At 44.8% G+C, this 6,000-nt stretch overlaps 1 non-coding gene across 1 annotated transcript; it reads left to right on the forward strand.

The window, feature by feature from the left end:
• Positions 1 to 5,394: 5,394 nt before the first annotated feature.
• Positions 5,395 to 5,469, forward strand: Trnas-cga. The gene has a single exon. It is a non-coding gene; the product is annotated as a tRNA-Ser (tRNA).
• The last annotated feature ends 531 nt before the right edge of the window (positions 5,470 to 6,000 follow it).

A 6,000-nucleotide genomic window follows, 5' to 3' on the forward strand; every position in this document is an offset into this window, starting at 1 on the left:
TGATCTTTGTCAGAGAGGTTAGTGAGCGCAAGGGGAGAGTCTTTGGAGAGGTGCACAGTAGAGAGTCGCGCCTTGGCTGTTCGTGCGAGCGGTCATGCAGTGAGTTCGGCATAGGCTTGGCACGTGATAGCACGAAGGTTGCACGGTGTGCGCTTTTAGCGGGAAGCAATGGACTTTATGAGAAATTAAACACTCCCGGCCTTGCTGGAGAGGAAGGAGTACGCCGTACGCCGCTGCTTGTGGAGGTTTCATAATGGGGTGTGGTACGGTGTAAATTGCTAGGGCTCGGTGTTTATGTGAGATGCACAGGCGGGATTCGTAAGAGGCTATTTATTTCGGTTTTGCTAGGTCAGCATTTAAATCTGCAGCCTGCAGCTACTGTGATTCTGCAGGCTACTACGAAAGTGTGTGCCACCTCCTCAAGATTCTTCCGCTGATCACTGTGTCGGCTCTATCTGCCCCTCCCAATATTAAGATATTTTATGCTCTGTTTCTTTAACAACTTTGGGCGGAGAGTGTTTGCTGAGTACGATTTGTCTGGCATGTTGGACTGCCACATGTTTTTAATTGGCGGCTGAGACCACGAACTTGTGTTTCAGTAACAAAATGTTTCCTTGCGGTGCCAACTTAATAACATGGGGCCAGCGTAATTCAGGCTAGGTTCCCATTTCTGTTCTTATTGTATTTGTCAGTGCCGGCTGGTAACTGAATGCTTTAGTCTGTTGTAGCCTTGTGGACACTCCCACGCTTAACCGCTGGTTTGCGAGCCGACTGTAGTGTACCGGCCAGATCATGTATGAAGTAAATGTGAAGCAGCTGGCACTAATTTAGAGTTGAGAACCAAATCTTCAGTTATTTTATTGCCAACTGTAATTATTGACTGTGGAAATTTTAAATTCTACCTATTACTGTGATTCCTTTGTTAAAGGAAATTTTGCTTCTGTTTAAAGTGTCTTGTTAATTATTCAGTCAAATGCCTTGTTGGCCAGTAGTGTGTGTTTAAGATAGCCCTTCAGGCTTGTTTCAAAATAAACTTTCCAAGTACTGGTTAATTATTGAGTTCTTAATTGCTTTCCTTTAAGTAGCCCTTCAGGCATCATTGGTTGTAGATGCTATTTCTTAAGATCAGCCCTTCAGGCGTTATTGGTTGTGGTAGCGGTAATTTCTTTAAATCAGCCCTTCAGGCGTTATTGGTGTTTTTTCCTGTCCCTTAAAATCAGTCCTTCTGGCGTTTTACTTTGGGAATTTGTTGTATTTCCGTCTTAGCTTGTTTTTTATATTAGCCCTTCAGGCTGCGTGTGAAAAATTTTATCTGGCTAGTTTGTTACCAGTGTTTTTAAAATAACTCATAAATTGCTGAAGATTACTAGCCTATACTGTCAAGGCTAATTTAATGGTAAAGAAAGTCTGTGATACCTACCCATCAAATATGTGCAAATGAACAAAAACCGGCCCAGTCCTTCCTTTGGTTATTCGGTCCAGTGGCACCTGGTTGGATACCCGTACGCGTCTATCACTATACTTTGCCATACACTATGGCCTTCAGCAGTAAGCAGATTTCCTTAACGTCATCATCTACGCTCCTTCTCTCGGTCATCTTGGCCTCATCTCTTGGAATTCAGAACAGAAATTCCTTGGTCCTTCTACCGTCCATTTGCCTGGCTACATACCCTGTCCATCACCATATAATTTCATAAAATAATAATATATGTTTCTTTAAACACTGTAGTATCTCCCAAACTGCGTCATTCCGTTGCCCACTAAGCAGTTCATAAAGTTTGAACGCATTTTGCATGATGAGTCCATGTGACACTGCCGTAGGTCAATTCAGGTGAAACATGCAGCGAAAGAAAGCTTTCCTTTCCAGACACACGTGAAACTTAATTTTGGAAAGCCTTCTGTTTAGCAATAGCACTCACAGCCATTTGCATTATTCTGTTCATTTCTCCTCCTGTTCATGCTTGTGTGGTCGTCGACTGACCTGAATACAAAGACTGAGCAACTGGTTTCATTATTTCTCTGGTAATATGTACAAGTTTTGTTACAGTGTCTTGGTTATACAGTGCTTTCCTCTTATCGTAACTGAATTTCAGGTCTGCTATAAAACTTCTTGTACTGAGTCCTTTAGTAAGAAGTATTACTAATTTGAATAGAAATGAGCAAAGTTTTGGTTGTAGAATTTATTAACAAACATGCATGTCAATTGCGACTGGAAACAGGCAAAGCTACAGGCCTGGCAGTTTCCTACTAAACTCCGAAACCCCCCCACCCCCTCCCCTCTCTCTCTCACTCTCTCTCTCTCTCTCTCTCTCTCTTCCCTCCAGTACCGTTTTCATTTTCCTTGGCTTAGCAACTGCTCTAAGAGGAGTCTTTACATATCTGTAACTTAACATTAATAAGGAACAAATCTGAATGTTTTTCGAATATGTTAACAGTCCCGAGACCAGTAATGACATTGGATTCCTCATTGCTGTTGTTGATGTGAAGATTTAAAAGATACATTGTCCAGTCACATTAATGTGACTATCTGTGAATAGGCTGAATAACAGTCTTTTGCAGAGGGACCCCTGTGAGACGCATAGGATGAGAATCAGTGACGTTCTGGGAGGAACCGGCAGGGATATGGAGCTATGTCGATGCCGTCGCCAGATGTGATAGATTTGCCGGTCGAGGATCCGTGGCGCGAACACTGTCGAGATGGTCCCACAGATCGTCCACTGGGGCTAAGTCGGGGGAGTTCGGTGGACAGGAGAGTACGGTTAACTCATCCTGGTGCTCTTCGAACCACACACCTACATTGCGAGCAGCGTGACACGTTGCAAAGCCTGCTGGTAGATGCTATCGTGCTGAGGAAAAACAAACCTCATATAGGGGTGGACATCGTCTCCAAGGAGGGATACATACTTGCATTGATCCATTGTGCCTTCCAGAATAACGATATCATCCAGGGAATGCCACGAAGCAATTCCCCGGGTAAAAACGCTCTCTCCTCCCGCCTGGACCCTTCCGATGACTGCTACAGGGTGGTTGTTTTCAAATATTTCACGTCGATGGAGGAAAACCCTGATACAACTGAGGTCACCTATCGACACTGATTCAACTTCCCGATGCGGTAATGGCGTGCAAATTCCATCTTTCGTCGCCAATGAAAAGCAGTCGAAATAGGCGCCCGCTCCGTAGGCTCATACGCAGCAATGTTCGCTGAACGGTCGTTCAGGAGACACTATTGGTAGCCCCTTGATTCATCTGGGCGGTAAACTGCTCAACGCAGTTGCACGGCTATTCGCTCGTACATGTCTCCGCAGCTACCGCAACCCCCCCCCCCCCCCTCCCCCCCTTGTGGCTCTCCATAGTTGCCTTGTCGCCACTTTGGATAGCGTCATTTTCCATGCAAAATACGATAATGATTGCACTGTCCTCTACGTCCTCCAGATATATCTTCCACTGCACTGTTAGTGTTGCCAACTGACGTCTGTCAGTGGTTATTGCACATTGACATCGAACATAGCTGGTGGTCACTTCAATGTGAATGGGCCATGTAATTGCCAACACGGGATCATATGCGTTGTTACGAAGATAAAGACATTGCTTAGAACGATTTATATTCACTTTGCAAATAGCTGAACTTCCATGTTCTAAAGTCATCCAAGAAGGAAGTTTCCTGCTGTAATCAGGAAAAAATATTCACGGCTAGTGGTCTGGTGGCTAGCGCTGCTGACACAAAATAGCGGGGTCCCGGGTACGATTCCTGGACAGATAGCAGATTTTCGTCGCTTGGGGACTGGGTGCTTGTGTTGGCCTACTCATTTAATTTCATCTTCGTTGGCTCGCTAGTCTTCGAAGTGGCGCCAAATAGAAAGACTTGCACAGGGCGGCCAAACAACCCTGGTCGGGGTCTTCCAGCCAGTAGTGTCACACGATCACTTCTTTTCAACACATATACGCGCTGTTGATTTCCATCCATAAAACTTCTTTACTGACGGATGATCTGTCCTCTATGTTCTTCATTATAGAAATTTTCACGACCTTAAGAATGCCAACTGTACCAGTCTCCATGTTCTCGTCGTCCATCCTATATAATTTCGATGGAAGCTGCGTACTTTGTATTCTAAAACCATATCATTGGTCTACCTTTGGCGGACGAAGGATCAAGGCCACCAGTTTGAGCTACTATACTGGTGACACGCCAAGCGAGGGAGAATTGCCGATGGTCACGTAGGATACTCACGTGTTGCATCTTTTACATATGATTTCTCCTCCACCTCAGTCCATGGTCTGCAATTTTTTCCCTCTTTGGTCCATTCTGGGTCACGAGGGTTTTCCGTTGTGTTATTACATCGACGACAAGGTCTTGCGGCCGGTCCAACATCGAGAGTCTTCAGTACTCTCAGGTGCTGAAGACAGCAAAAGCCTTTGGTAATATTTTTACACCGTACTTATGCAATCGTGTTTGTAACTGATGCGTTGTTTCGTGACATTTATAGAAATGAATAAATATCGTCAACACTCCCAAAACAATGCTCCCATTAAGAAGTAATTTCTCTTTGCGTTTTCTTTCAAAAATGGTTCAAATGGCTCTGAGCACTATGGGACTTAACTTCTGAGGTCATCAGTCCCCTAGAACTTAGAACTACTTAAACCTAACTAACATAAGGACAACACACACATTCATGCCCGATGCAGGATTCGAACCTGCGGCCGTAGCGGTCGCGTGGCTCCAGACTGTAGCGCCTAGAACCGCTCGGCCACCGCGGCCGTCCGTTTTCTTTCATTTTCTTGGATTAATATTGTTGATGTTACCTGAAATGTGTAAGCTTCTTATGTTTGTGAATGTTTTACTTATACTGGGCGATTCAAAAAGAAACAATTGATTTCAGTTTTTTTATTACAGACAAACCATCAAAAACAGACAAATTGCGCACGTCACCGGATGGATGAAGATTCAAAGTTTTGACACGATTACACAGTTGTTTGTAGCAACATTGTGACTACAACACGAGAGAAATCATTATTTGTATTGGTATTTGCTAGAAGTCAAACCTTTTTTCGAGTGCATCGTGCCTTCCACCGTCAATTCAGTAAGACGCTGCCTCTGCATAAGCAGCTTTATGGCTAGAATACAAGATTCTTGGAAGCAAAGGTCCCGAGTTCGAGTCTCGGTCGGGCACACAGTTTTAATCTGCCAGGAAGTTTCATATCAGCGCACACTCCGCTGCAGAGTGAAAATCTCATTCTGGAAACATCCCCCAGGCTGTGGCTAAGCCATGTCTCTGCAATATCTTTTCTTTCAGGACTGCTAGTTCTGCAAGGTTCGCAGGAGAGCTTCTGTAAAGTTTGGAAGGTAGGAGACGAGGTACTGGCAGAAGTAAAGCTGTGAGTACCGGACGTGAGTCGTGCTTCGGTAGCTCAGATGGTAGAGCACTTGCCCTCGAAAGGCAAAGGTCCCGAGTTCGAGTCTCGGTCGGGCACACAGTTTTAATCTGCCAGGAAGTTCCTTGGAAGCTGGTTGCATATGCAAAGGGAAGTGTACTGGACGGTCACGCACGTCTGATAAATATGTCGAGCGTATGCGAGATCCGTTCATGTCGCACCCTCGGAAGTTCACAATACGACTAGTCCAGTAACTTCAGCTTCCTCAAACAACGATGTGGCTTGTTCTGAAACAACGGTTACGTATCAAGCTTCACAAGAAATCGAATTGTCGAAGCTGTCGATTCAGGGACCTCATGATTCGTGTATGAAATGAAGTGGACTACGGCTTCGATGTTTCTCGAGCAATGTACGGTGCTCATTTTGAATGTATGCACGGTGTCTGTGTGAACATAAGACTTTGAGCCTTCCCCTTTCCAGTCACATGCGCAATGCGTTTCTGTCTTTCATAGCTTGTCTGTAATAAAATCTGTTTTTTTTCTTTTGGATCACCTAGTATAGCAAGCGAGGGGCCGTACAGGTGTCTTGAGGTATAAATCGAGAATAGGAACCCATGTCCGGAAGGCATCT

Source organism: Schistocerca piceifrons, chromosome 2, assembly GCF_021461385.2.
Source record: "Schistocerca piceifrons isolate TAMUIC-IGC-003096 chromosome 2, iqSchPice1.1, whole genome shotgun sequence".
Classification (NCBI taxonomy): Eukaryota; Metazoa; Arthropoda; class Insecta; order Orthoptera; family Acrididae; genus Schistocerca; species Schistocerca piceifrons.